The sequence below is a fragment of the Danio rerio genome, chromosome 4, assembly GCF_052040795.2.
Source record: "Danio rerio strain M-AB ecotype USA chromosome 4, GRCz13ab, whole genome shotgun sequence".
Lineage (NCBI taxonomy): Eukaryota > Metazoa > Chordata > Actinopteri > Cypriniformes > Danionidae > Danio > Danio rerio.
This window is the reverse complement of record NC_141024.2, coordinates 45,432,501-45,447,401: the sequence shown is the minus strand read 5'-3', so window position 1 is coordinate 45,447,401 and position 14,901 is coordinate 45,432,501. Positions and strand designations below refer to the sequence as shown.

Here is a 14,901-nt window from a genome sequence, read left to right as displayed (position 1 = left end):
CAGAGAAAAAATATATATAAGTCATGACTAGTTAGAAGAACTAAAACGTGTAGTAGTAATGAATACTTTTTACATGAAGGAGACCTATTTTACCTCCTTTTCTGTAAAGTTTCAGCTCTAAACACTCATTAGATTATTTGTTATACCTTTTAGAATGTTGAGATTTTTGCTTTAAACACTTAGTCTTAGTGGTTAAAAAAAGTTTTTTAATTGTATTAAAATGTTTAGAGTAAAGGTTTTGATCAACTTCAAATACTGAATATATGTGCGTCTGTGAGAAAGTGGAAACGAAGGAGAAATGTATCAATAAGTCATGACTGCAACAGTAAGTGGCAATAAAAGGTTTAAAAAGACTTTTATTTTGGCGTGACGTGTGACGTCATAAGCCTGCACCATTCCAGCGCTGTGATTCCACTGGAGAAAGGTTTGTTTTAAAGTGTTTACACTTCTATAAACCGATTGATTAAGGTTTCAGTTTTTTTCATTCAGTGCTAAATTATGTACCTGCTGTTGACAATATTATTTTACCCTTTATACAACATAGCCCTCATTACTGTGTACAAATAGTACAATTGTTTGAATAAAGATAGGATAAACTTTTTGTCCTCAAGAGGAAATTTGTCTTGTGCAAAAAAGTGCTACACATTGCTGTAAGCAGACAATAAGCTAAATAAAACAAACAAAACAATTAAGAACATACATAAAGAATAAAGTTTTAAAAAAGTTACAGAGATGTGTGTAATAAGTTCTTTATTGAAAATTTAATTTATTAAATAGTATATTGTCAGTTCATTCTAAGTTTACAACTATATAAGAAATGGAGTAACGTTACTAGTTTTAATCAGGTCATTTGTTGCTATTGTTTCTTGCTCAAACTTACCTGATTTATTATTGTTAATTACTCTGCTATAAAGAAACTGTTGAAGTAAGTGTTAAGAAGTTATTTTGTTTCTGTTCATTGTTTTGTTTATTTTAAACAGGATAAAGTGTCCAAACGCAGAGAAAAACTCCTGCTGAAGCGACTGATCTCCACACTGTTATAAAGATGGAAACAGGTTGATTTTCATTCTCAAAGACCAACTCAGTCATTTAATCCTCATTCAGATATTTTAATAATAAGAATATTTAATTAAATCCATCTTGCAGCTCTGAGTGTGCTGCCTAGTTCTCCTAAATGCACACAAGCACTCATGAGCTATGTTTCCATCCAAAAATGCAAATAAACTTTATGCACAAAACTGGATTATTGCATAAAAGATATGCAAATAAAGCTCAATGATTACCATTCAAATGAAATCAAATCACTTTTATTGTCACATCATCAGCAGCATGTGTGCTATGATGAGTGAAAAGCTTAGGTGCTGGCTCCAGACAGTACAAAATACAGACAGTTTAAATACAACAACAGTGCAAAATACAGACAGTACAAATACAACAACAGTGCAAAATACAGACAGTACAAATACAACAACAGTGCAAAATACAGACAGTACAAATACAATGACAGAGTCAAAGCGAACAAAATCATCACTTCCTGATTAACTGGTGCCAAATATCAACAGTAAAAATGGAATTTGCTGCGATAAGAGAAGCTGCATCAATAGCCGCGTTTCCACTATCTTGTCTAAAGCAAGCGAGACAGGGCGAGCCAAGGCCAGTCGCGTTTCCACTGTCACTTCCTGGGCCTAATCGAGCCAAAGCGGGGCTTTCTCGGGGCCAGCGGCTGGCCTTTTTTGGCCCGCCGAATACCTTGGGCCAAAGAGGGCCAGCTGGGGCTTCGGGGCGGAGTGAAAGGAGAGGCAGACACTAGTTTTCCGATCGCACACGAGTACATGCACCAAACAAATAACCAAATAAAAAAATAAGGGAAAGAAAACATCTAGCCTTTTAGGCTGGGGTCTTTTTGCGTATGATCGCCCTTAAGTTTCCCTTTTAAATGTAAGGCTGTTACATAAAATAATAAAGTTTTCATTTATAAGTGACTTTGCTGCATCCTCGATGTTTCAATAACACATAATAATCTTGACACCACATTAAAGACACAGCAGACAGTAAAGGTTTTTGAGAGTTTTTGTCAAGTTTAAAAGGTGTTTATGTGTGTTTAGCTGCCTGTATGTGAATGTGAGATCGAGAAAAAGAGCGCTTTCTTCACAGCTCTGTTGATGCTGCGAGCGGCTTCTGTTTTTATTTATTTTGAAGATAATACACAACATAAATACAACAGAAAGACATGAAACTTTACAAATTTTGTGTCCATTTTTGTAGACTCAAAAACAATAGTGTCATATCCTAATAAAATAGCCTAAGATATATTGAAATAATTTAAATAATTACAAATATCAGATATAATAAAATCACATAAAATAAATAAACCAATATAAAACAAATAAAATCTATTTATAATAATTAAGGTAGCCTATAAACAGTACATAAATCAAACCATTTTAAACCCATATTAAACTTTCATTTTACAAAGGCCTATCTGAAAAAAAGATTTTAGATATTTTCTAAAACAATAAACACCGGAGGAGGTTTGAAATATTATTTATAAAGTATATGGATACGATCATATTAATCAAATCATGTAAACAGCATTTTATGGGTGAGTGAAAGCAGAAACTAGGCTACCTTTTTATCTGTCATGCATGCATTATCCGCCTGATTCCCGCTGAAGTGGGCGGGTTGTGTGACGTTTGATTCAGGGGGACGTTCTGGGGGCGGGGTTTGCATGACACTCTGCGAGGTACTAGCCCGACAGTGGAAACGCGACATGATTTCTGCCTCACTACTCAACCCCCCCCTTGCGATTGGCCCGGCCCTGCTTGATAAAAGCCCTGGCTTGCACATGCCCGACAGTGGAAATGCGGCTAATCTTTTCTTCATCTAATAAATGACTTGCGCCTCAGAGGGTAATCCTGAAACGCAGTGAACGCGCGGTGGCGTTTAAAGGTGTCAGACACGAAGATGCTCTTAATTCTGGAGGTCATGAATAATATAATAACACTAATACTTAAACTGTAAGGCGTTTAAGAATGACCAAAACAAGAGTTCAGATGTTTTATCATGTACTGAGGCGGCTGGTTTGTCCATTCATACACATTTGTATCATCACATGATCTCTTATAACAAAATCACATGACCTTTTTAAATGCACATACTGGAGTTTGTATCGTGTTTTCCATCGTGATTTTTCATCTTTTCTTATCGAATAAAACGTTTATCCAACTCAGTTATGCGCATACGTTGTTTTGTTTTGTTTTTGCATCATGGTGTTTCCATAAACCGTTTTTTTATGTGCATAAAAATAGGTGGATGGAAACATAACTATTGAAAGACAGGAATGAGTTTCTCTCTTGTTACTTGTTCTCGTGTCTTTTGTCATTATTTTATTTATTATTAGTCTCCCATTTTCTCTACCTTCTTAAGGCTATTGCTTTTCTTGTTCTCCTACTGTTTGTAAAGTGTCCTTGAGCACCAGCGCTATATAAAATAAATAAAAACTTAAACTGAGCTGAAGATATTTGACCTACAGTATTCTCATAGAAGATATCTGCTATTATGGTGATAGTGTTGGCTTAGTACTCTCCATTTGCATATGTCACATTGATCCAAATTAACTTTTTTCATCGACCTCTTTATTGGTTTTAACTTGTTTCTAGTAGATGTTACTAGTTCTCAAAGATAGTATTAGAGTTAGAATTACATCATTATTATAATAACTAATTATCAGGGCTATTGTGTTTAAACAGGGTTTCTGCGGGGTCTTACAATGTCTTAAATTCCAAAATCTAAATTTTCGGCCTTAAAAAGTCTCAAATTTACTGAAATATTGTGTTGTAGGTCTTTAATCTTTTTAAACAAGTCTTCATTTTCCTTTGTTCATGTTTTGCTACCCAATCTAGCCAAAACCCATACAATCACCAACAATCCATCTCAATAAAACTTTCCACTTTTCATTCAAAAAGGTCATTTTAACTCTATTTATCATAATGGTTTAATAATTTTCCTTACAAAAACATTTGTTTAAACGTGTTCCATGTATTTACTGCTGAAAGACATCGAGGACAGATTGTTGTGTAGATTTAGTTTGTTATAGTTTTTAAAACATTTGTTCATTTTTAATTATTTAAAAAAAAAGTTTATTTAGGAAAAAAGTGTGTGGATACAAGTAAAGCTTGCTTGTTATTACACAATTTAAAATCTTTTGCTAAGAAATATCTATAATATATAATTTTTATTTATTTATTATTGTATTATTAAATGTATTAAATTATCAAAATTTTTAAATAGGGCAAATTAAAATCTTTTTTATCTGGGCTATTTGAAAAATCCCTTAGCCTTTAGCCATTTATGAGTCTAAAATTGTCATAATGGTCTTAAAAATGTCTTTAAAAGTCTTACATTTAACTTAGTGAAACCTGCAGAAACTCTGGTTTAAAGTATAAAAAAACGTGGATGCCAACAATGAAATGGACACTAAAGTAATAAATTATTTTAAAACATTGTACATAATTCTAAACTATATGATGTTGCTGCAGGGCGACGTGAGACTAAATGAACAAACTATTGTGGAACAATAACGTTTAACATTGGCTGACTACAACTGGCCAACAAACTAGCCAAAAAATGACTTTTGCTGCTTTAGAAATGGATTACAGCATGCTGATATAATGCAGAGGTTTGAGTGTAAAGTTCATCAGTATTGACCATATTCTTCACGTACCAGCAGGCGCCGCCATTTGAATCTTTTTGCTCTTGACTTTTATTAAAGAAATAATTTTAGATACTAAAAACAGTGTTGTGCTGCTGAGGCATGGGACGATAACCGTTTTCAAGGTATAACGCAGTTTGAAAAAAGTCAAGGTTTTAAAACCGCCAATATTTTCTGCTGTACCGTTCATCGCTATATGTAAGTTGTTTTTTTTTACATTTTGTTTTAAGTTTTTCAGGACAACAGTATCTCCAGCAGAAAAGATCACCAAAGATGCCATTTTAAATTGTAAAGAAATTTGTGTTTATGAAACAATTGAAGACAGCAGAAGTCAAGTATTCAATTGAGTGATTTAAGCCTGACATGTTTACTGCTCCAAAATACTTCAAAAGTTTCTCAAAAGAAAATGTTTTGTGTTCAAAGAGAAAAAAGTGTTTGTTTTTTTTTACCGAGACATTTAAAAGAATATATTTTAGAGGAGTAATCACAGTACCATGAAACTGTGATATATTTTATTCAAGGTTATCATACTGTCGGAATCTTATACTGGCCCATGCCTAATGCTGCTTGATGTTGCAAAGTAATATTTTCTAATTTTATTGTTTTTCTTTGTATGTATAGTCATGAACACACTTGTTTCGAGAGCAAGAGAGCCTGTCTCTGAAAGAGAGTTTTCTGTCGGTCTCCTCCCCTTTTTAAAAGATAAAGCAGTATTTCTCACCTAGCCTTACATATTCAGCCACATATTTTTATGTGCTTTTTGGATAGGCTATGACCTTAAAAAATTGGTTTGTTTAAAAGGGTTTGTTAAAAGAGATTATATGATGATGAAAATGTGTGTGAATGCACAAACCAGCAGGCTGAGAACATTATAAACATCTGAAATGTTGTTTTGGTCATTCTAAAACACCTGAACCGTTTCAGTATTCATGTTATTATATTATTAATGACCTCCAGAGCGTCTGTTCACTGCGTCTTATGGCTTCAAACGCCAACACGTGTTTATTTTGTGCCAGCATTGTCCTCTGAGGTGAAAGTCATTTATTAAATAAATAAAAGATTCATGTAGTTTCTTCTACTGCAGGAAATTCTGTTTTTACTGTTAATATTTGGGGCCTGTTAATCAGGAAGTGACAATTTTGTTCTCTTTGATTCATTGGATGGAAACGCTGCTTTATTCGCACATCTTTTATGTGACATCCCAGTTTTGCGCATAAATTTAATTCGCATTTTTGGATGGAATCATAGCTATTGCCTACATTTCAGTAACACAAAGAACAAAGTCACGTAGCAGAATGGCTTGTCCTTTCTTAATGAATAATTTACTTAAATTCAATGACCTTCGACGAATATGTACTGTAACTAGATTAATGGGATTATTACTCGTTCTAAAAAGATTTTTTAGTCCTGCTAACATTCTAAATGTCATATCAACCTCTACCACTTGATAGGGCTGTGCAATTAATCGAAAATCTGGTTTCAATTTCGATTTTGGCTTCTAATGATTATGAAAATTCCTTAATCGAGATAAACGATTATTTCATCATATACCGCTCCCTTTCCAGTTGTACACACTTGTTGCTCTGCAAAGCTCAGTTCCACATGAAAATGACTAAAAGCATGTGCTGTAATGTAGCTTTTGCAGCACGGGACGCGCATCATTCCTATTTTTAAAAGTGCGTGAGTGCACATGCTCTTTGTGTGCGCCGCGCTTAGCCTTGGACAGGCTCGGAAACAAGCAGAGAACATACATCTAATGCCATCTTAATGTGAGCGCTTTAATGATCAAGTACATGCAAATTTGTGTAGTGTTTAGTGATTAGTCATATTAACCCTTGTTAGTATAATATACAAACAAGTTGAGAATCAAAAGACACTTGAAAGAGAAATCATATCAGAGCCGCACTATTCTTAAAGTGACAGTGCGCAATATTCCTGCTGCCGACTGTTTTTAGCATTAATCAAACAACAAAAGGAGAAAATCCCTCACTGCTCTTGACTGAAAGACTTTTGTAGCTCAAATGTTTTTCTGAAATTGAAAACTCTGAGTATTTAATCTCTCTGTAAATCAACTCAGAGTTCAAGTTTAAACTCGTAATTGGTTGAACCTCCTTACTGAAACAGGCCCCAGGTCATCATGACATGATTGACAATTGTCGCTGTTTGTCATTATACTCTGTTTATCCTGAGAGCTGATGCTGAGTATTCTTAGGACTTTTCACACTTCAAATTGTTAACCCTGGGTCATTCTAACCCTGGATAAATTCTGGGTTGTCAGTAGACACCTTCCACACTGCTCATGCTATACCTGGGGTTAAACAATAATCCTGGATGTTCATTAACAGACATTTCACATTTATAAACCCTGGGTTATCATTATTATTTTGTATATTTATATTTGTATATTGGACAAACTGCAAGTAACCTTTTAAGATGGCATTTCTGCATCTTGTCAGGTATATACAATGTCACCAAGTAGGTCTTCAGCTAAGCCTCAGGACATGCACAAAGACAAGAAAACAAAAACAAAAGTACAAATAAATGGAAACAAGTAGCAAAGCATGTCATCTTGCCATCTCCTCATTACTCCAGTTTAAAGCAAACGTGGTATTAAGCATTTGCATAAGTTTTATACAATAATTCAAACTTGCAAATTTAAGTGTGAATTATGCATACTTGCTATGAACATACAGAATTTATCTCAATCGATGAAAAACCACACGAGTAATCTAGAGCGAGTGCATTTGGTTATTTGCATTTTAAAGCCACAGGCACAAAAAGAGCTTGGTTTTCCGCTGACCCCCAAAATTAAATATTCTACAAGGTATACGATCTGATTTTGAGCTGAAACCTCAGACACATTCTGGGAACACCAAAGACTTATTTTACATCATGTAAAAAATGGGTAATTGTAGAAACCTTTTAAAGGAATAGTTGATGTAGAAATGAAAATAGCCTCACATTTACTCTTCCTCGTGTGGATTTAAACCTTTATGAGTTTCTTAATCCTGTTGAACACAAAAGTAGATATTAAAAAAAACGCTACTGGCTTACTGTGTTCCACAATAAAGGAAAGTTTCAAACCACATGACGGAGAGTAAATGGTAAGTTCATTTTAATATTTGGGTGAAAACATTCATTTCTTGCTTGTCGCTTTGAGTCTTCATACTAAAGCTAACTTCTTTTTTTTTTAGATCTGATGGTGCTGAAAGAAGAGACTCATCAACAGAATGAAATAGATGAGAAGCAGCAGTTTGAGAAACCCCAAGAAATAACAACTGATAAAAAACCCACACTGACTAAAAAGACTTCACACGGAAGACCTTGGAAATCCAAATTGGGGTGTAATTTCAGCTGTAAACAGTGTAGAAAGAGTTTCAGTAAGAAGTCAAACCTTGATGTTCACATGAGAGTTCACACTAGGGAGTAACCTTTCACCTGCGAACAGTGTGGAAAGAGTTTTGGTCAAAAACAAAGCTTTAAAGCTCACATGAGAATTCACACTAAAGAGAAGCCATACACATGCCAACAGTGTGAAAAAAGCTTTTATCATGCTGGACACTTTGCAGCACACAAGAGAATTCACACTGGGGAGAAGCCTTTCAGCTGTAAACAGTGTGGAAAGAGTTTCAGTCAAAAGCCAAACCTTGATGTTCACATGAGAGTTCACACAGGGGAGAAACCTTACACCTGCGAACAGTGTGGAAAGAGTTTTAGTCAAAAACAAAGCTTTAAAACCCACATGAGAATTCACACTGGAGAGAGGCCGTACACATGCCAACAGTGTGGAAAAAGCTTCCGCCATGCAAGAAACTTGGATGTGCACATGAGAATTCACACTGGAGAGAAGCCTTTCAGCTGTAAACAGTGTAGAAAGAGTTTCAGTAAAAAGCTGAACCTGATTGCTCACATGAGAGTTCACACTAGGGAGAAACCTTACACCTGCGAACAGTGTGGAAAGAGTTTAGGTAAAAAACAAGACCTTTACATCCACATGAGGATTCACACTGGAGAGAAACCTTACACATGCACAGAGTGTGGTAAAAGTTTCCCACATAAAAACACACTCAATCACCACATGAGAACACACACCGGAGAGAAGCCGTTTACATGTGATCAGTGTGGAAAGAGCTTCACAACCAAATTTAGCCTCAAGAACCACATGAATGGTCACACTGGAACCATAGTGTTCACATGTGATCAGTGTGGAAAGAGTCTCACACGGAAAGACACCATTAAGCAACACATGAAGACTCACTCAAGAGAGGATCGATTTAGATGCAGTGAGTGTGGAAAGGGCTTTAAAAGTAAAAGAAGCCTCAACACTCACATGAAGCTTCACAATGGAGAGCAGAGTCCTCAACATTGAGGCCTTGTCCACACAAACACAGGTATATTCAAAACGGCAGCTTGTTCATGTAGTTTGTCTGTTCATTCAAGTGAAGATTATTTATAAACTACTTTCGAGAGGATCACATGCTTATGATTGTCAACGGCTGGTCCAGCATTAGCTAAAACATGATTCACCAATCAGATGATTCCTGACTCACTATAGATAACCAGAACACAAAGCTGCGGTCACACTGGACTTTGAGATTGTGAAATTCTGCCATACGGTGCTGTGGAAAGGGGCGGGATCAAACAAGATTTTTAGAAATTAAAAAAGTGAGCAATTGCTCTATGGTTTAAATTTCTGTCCAGAGAGGTCATGTTTTGATCCTCGATTGGTCTCACGCAGTCAAGTGATGCGATTTCGCAGGTCAGAGTTCACCAAGCATGAACTTTGCACCTCAGCAACCGGTGAAACTTGACGCATGACCCTGTTTCTAGTCTGACGCATTCGTGTGCGTATGAATGGAAGTCTAAGGGAGGAAAAGCCCAGTGTGACCGTAGCTTAACTCAGTTATCCTTGTCTTGAAGAATCCCTCTCCCACCCTTACTTCCCCCCCTTTCTAGATTGGGCAACACAGCAGCCAATGATTAGCCAGTGGTTAGCACAGTTGCCTCACAGTAAGAATATCGCAGGTTAAAGTCGCTGCTAACCAGTTGACTTTTTGTGCAGAGTTTGCTCATTCTCCCTGTGCTCGCGTGGATTTCCCCTGGTTTTCTCCCACAGTCCAAAAACACACAACCTAAGTAAACTGAACATTAAATTGGCACCATAGTCGAGCTCTTAGTAAGCCTTATATCTCCCTTTAGCCGATCTACCTGAGCTCACACTCCCCTCTCGTCCTGCTAACTGGAGGGAGCCCAGGGCTTGAGGATCTTATGAGCTTAGGTCTCTCCCGGGACAGCATGCCAAACAAGTGTGAACTCTTGAATGCATATCAAGTTATTGATAATGAAACCCTTTGAACACCTGAAAATTTAAACTCAACTGAAGAGGGATGAAGATTTTGCCAGCTGTTTTGTAGTGTAGATCAGGGGTCACAGCCCAGTACGAGGTTGTGAGAGTTGCTATCGGGCTGCAAGAAGGCAAAATAACTCTATATGTTGATATATTGTATTGGCTTGTTTCATATGCAACAAGTATCTGCTTCTGGTAAGGTGTGAACCAAATAACCTACAGGAACTCAAGAGATGTGACCCAACCAAAGCAGTTGGGTAATCTCCAGGGGGGTTTCATCAGTGTCTCACAGACTGTACTTTGGTTTAAGTTACTTGAAGATGGACAAGTTAACATCAACTAACATTGTTAACATTGTCTTCAATAAAGTCTTCTCCCTTTAAGAACTTTGGTCAGCTTACTTATTTTATGCATTAGTCATCTATACATTGGCGAGCCACCCAAGAACGGTTAAGCCAAATACAGTAAAATCTGAAAATGTGCTTCAACTTATTATGAACCGATCACCATATTTGTGCAGGGTTCCACACAATTCTTTCATGTTGTCACAACACAAATTAAGTTAACTCAACACTTTTAAAAAATGTATGTCGACTGAACATTAAGTTGTCCCAATGGAATCTCAATAATTGTGTTATTTCAGCACATTTTAATTAAGTAGTTTGAACAAGTAAAAAAAATAATTTTCTGTATAATGGAGATTAGATTTTTTCGGCACATTTTTAAACATAATAGTTTTAATAACTAATCTCTAATAACTGATTTATTTTATGTTTGACATGATGAAATTAAATAAGACAAGTTATTGTATAAGGATGGTTTGTTCTGTAGACTATTGGGGAAAAAATAGCTTAAAGGGGCTAATGGTTTTGTCTTTAAAATGGTTTAAGTATAAAGTTTAGAATAAAAAACAGCTTTTATTCGAGCTGAAATAAAACAAATAATACTTTCTCCAGAAGAAAAGAGAAAGAGGAGACTTTTTTTAGCCTAATATGAGTTTATGAATCTTAAAGTCACACTTTAAAAGAAACTCCATACCACCAACTTTTTTAAAATAAGATTTGGGATTATACACTACATCTAATTTTTATGTTTTTATTAATTTATTTATTTTTATTAAATGTTCAAAAAATATGCAAACCAAGTAGGCATTACATGCATAAACAAGGAAGAAGTAATACAATTACAATAATAGGCAGACACAAATATAGGAAAAAAATTGCGTATAGTAATGACACTTGTATTTACCGTAAAAAAGTAAATAAATACAAATTAAATTAATAATAAAACAAAAACAAATATATTAGAAAAGTTTATGCAATATATGTATACATACACACACACACACACACACACACACACAGTACTGTGCGCTGGTCAGTTGGCATTTCTGTGTGGAGTTTGCATGTTCTTCCAGTGTTCACGTGGGTTTCCTCTGGGTGCTCTGGTTTTCCCCACAATCGAAAAAACATGCGGTACAGGTGAATTGGGTAAGCTAAATTGTCTACTATATGCAAGAAAAAGAGAAAGGGGGTGTTTTAATAGGTTTAGATCTGGAGAAGGCTTTTGACAGGGTAGAGCATGATTTTTTATTTGCAGTTCTTAAGGAGTTTGGTTTTGGGGAAAATTTTAGAAAATGGATTCAAATTTTTTTATACAGATATTTTAACTTGTATTAAATGTATTTTTTTAACAGAATGTCTTCAACCAACTAGATCAATAAGGCAAGGATGTCCATTGACTGCTTTATTATACACACTGGAAGCTGAGCCACTGGGGATACAATTAAAGGGATACAAATAGAAAACAATGACAACAGAGAAGCTGTGTATCAATACGCTGATGATACTACATTGTTGGGGATTTTAGAGCGATATTGTAAAGCATCAGGAGCTAAGGTTAATGTTGGAAAAAGTTTATGCATGAGGGTGGGAAGAATAAAAGAAATAACACAACATATACCCTTTAAAAAAGAAAAGGAACATACAAAAATGTTGGGAATTTGGGTGGGGATGGATTCTAATAAAGCAGATATTTTAAATTGGGAGAGAGTTTTAAATGGAATTGAGAAAAGACTGAGATTTTGGAAAGCTAGAATTTGACGATAAAAGGGAAAATATTAATCTTAAATGCTTTAATGTTGTCAAAGGTCTGGTATGTGTTAAGTGTAACTGCGTTGCCTGAAGTATACTATGAAAAAATAAATGATGTAGTTTTAAAGTTTTTGTGGGGAAATGGAAGAGCCAAGATTGCTTATTATACTTTGATTGGGGAGGTAAAAGAAGGAGGTCTGGGACTTTTGGATAGTTTTTTAAAAATGAAAACATTAACAATTAATATTATTCAAAGGTTTTTGGAAGGGAAAATGGGTGTGATTTGGAAAAGTGTGTTGGATTATTATTTGAAGAAATGTGGACATTTTAATATGGGATGTAATGTTTTATGGATGAAGATGAAGAAAAGGATGATAGCAGGTCTGCCAAAATTTTATGTTGAGGTCTTAGAATCATGAGGGGGATTTTTAGAAAATGTGTTGATTATACCAAAAGCAAGGGCGCAGATTCTAGAACAACCACTTTTACTGAATTAAACAATTTTAAGTGAAGGAAATGTTTTATATTTTAAGGAATGGTGGGACGGAGGATTAAGACAAGTTAAAGATGTATTATATGAAGTAATAAAAGGATTTGTACCAATAAAAGTAATTGTGGAGGATGGGTATAAAAGAGTTGTTAAAGCAAAATTACAAAGACAATGTCATGAGTTGAAAAAAGCAATACCAAAAGACTGCATTGTAATAATTGAAAAAAAAAAAAAAAGTTGGGCGATGAAGGTGAATTACCAGAGACCTATTTTAAGAAGAAAAATGGAGAGATCAATGAGCTTATGTACAGTTAAGAGTTTTTACGCTATTTTTAGATAAAAGGCTTTTGTAAGACCTATAGCACTCAACTAATTAACAAAATTGTAACTATTTATTGAGACATATTCGCATATTATTATAAATGAGTAAATAAATAAAATGAATAGTATAAATGAATAAAATGGGTATTAAACAAGATATAATGACCCAAAGGTTGGTGATTCGAGCCCACCCACTGACGAATTACGCACTTTGCTGCCTTGCAACTGCTAACATGTGCACTGGGCATATATCCTGGGCCACATTCTGTCCAGCATTACAAGATGAAATCAGGATTTAGTAGAACATTGTCACGGGTCGGGAAGGTATTACTGTAAACGGTGTCTAGTTCTTGAAACAGCTCGGCTAGCACAGTCGGTAGAGTATGAGACTCTCAATCTCAGGGTTGTGGGTTAGAGCCCCAAGTTGGGCGTTTCTGTTACTTTTCTCTCTCTCTCTCAGCAAACTTACATTAGGGTTCATATAGCAGACCTTTTGAGACAAAGTTCTGACTTTCTACCACTGTAGGTGACCTTTCCCTAAGTCTCTGTGGTGCAATCGGTTAGCGCGTTCGGCTGTTAACTGAAAGCTTGGTGGTTGAAGCCCAGCCAGGGAAGAATTAGGCGTTTTGCTGCCTTGCAACTGCTAACACGTGCACTGGACATAGATCCTGGGCCACATTCTGTCCAGCGTTACAAGATGAAATCAGGATTTAGCAGAACATTGTCACGGGTAAGGAAGGTATTACTGTTAACAGTGTCTAGTTCCAGTGGGGACTCCTCATCCGCCTGGCTATCTCAGTCGGTAGAGCATGAGACTCTTAATGTCAGGGTCGTGGGTTCGAGCCCCACGTTGGGCGTTTCTGTTATTTTCTCTCTCTATCTCAGCAAACTTACATTAGCGTTCGTATAGCAGACCTTTTGAGACAAAGTTCCGCGTTTCTACCACTGTAGGTGACCTTTCACTAAGTTTCTGTGGCGCAATCGGTTAGCGCGTTCGGCTGTTAACTGAAAGGTTGGTGGTTGAAGCCCACCCAGGTACAAATTAGGCATTTTGCTGCCTTGCAACTGCTAACACGTGCACTGGACATACATCCTGGGCCACATTCTGTCCAGCGTTACAAGACGAAATCAGGATTTAGCAGAACATTGTCACGGGTAGGGAAGGTATTACTGTAAAGAGTGTTTAGCTCTTAAAAGTTCATCTCATCAGCCCGGCTAGCTCAGTCGCTAGAGCATGAGACTCTTAATCTCAGGGTCGTGGGTTCGAGCCCCACGTTGGGCGTTCCTGTTACTTTTCTCTCTCTCTCCCAGCAGACTTACATAAGGTTTAATGTAGCAGACTTTGAGACAAAGTTACGCGTTTCTAGGGAAGGTATGACGGGTAGGGAAGGTATTACTGTAAACGGTGTTTAGCTCTTAAACGTTCATCTCATCAGCCCGGCTAGCTCAGTCGGTAGAGCATGAGACTCTTAATCTCAGGGTCGTGGGTTCGAGCCCCACCTTGGGTGTTTCTGTTACTTTTCTCTCTGTCTCCCAGCAAACTTACATTAGGCTTTATGTAGCAGACTTTGAGACAAAGTTCGGCATTTCTACCACTGTAGTTGGCCTTCCACTAAGTCTCTGTGGTGCAATCGGTTAGCGCGTTCGGCTGTTAACTGAAAGGTTGGTGGTTCAAGCCCACCCAGGGACGAATTAGGCATTTTGCTGCCTTGCAACTGCTAACACGTGCACTGGACATAGATCCTGGGCCACATTCTGTCCAGCATTACAAGATGAAATCAGGATTTAGCAGAAGATTGTCACGGGTAGGGAAGGTATTACTGTAAACGGTTTCTGGTTCCTAAAAGTGCTTCTCATCATCCCTGCTAGCTCAGTCGATAGAGCATGAGCCTCTTAATCTCAGCGTCGTGGGTTAGAGCCCCACATTGGGCGTTTCTGT

General features: G+C 36.5%; 1 protein-coding gene and 1 pseudogene across 2 annotated transcripts in view; both read left to right on the top strand.

The window, feature by feature from the left end:
• The first annotated feature begins 394 nt into the window (after positions 1-394).
• On the top strand, positions 395-12,281 carry LOC148681445 (uncharacterized; annotated as a pseudogene). Its single transcript, XR_015942600.1, has 3 exons — positions 395-424; positions 981-1,055; positions 7,906-12,281. The product of XR_015942600.1 is annotated as an uncharacterized LOC148681445 (transcript).
• The window catches only part of LOC103910934 (uncharacterized), a 492,719-nt gene continuing 478,792 nt past the window's right edge, over positions 975-14,901 (top strand). Inside the window, exon 1 of the mRNA XM_088650591.1 lies at positions 975-1,045. The gene's annotated coding sequence lies outside the window, so the exon portion shown is untranslated. The remainder of the gene's footprint in view (positions 1,046-14,901) is intronic.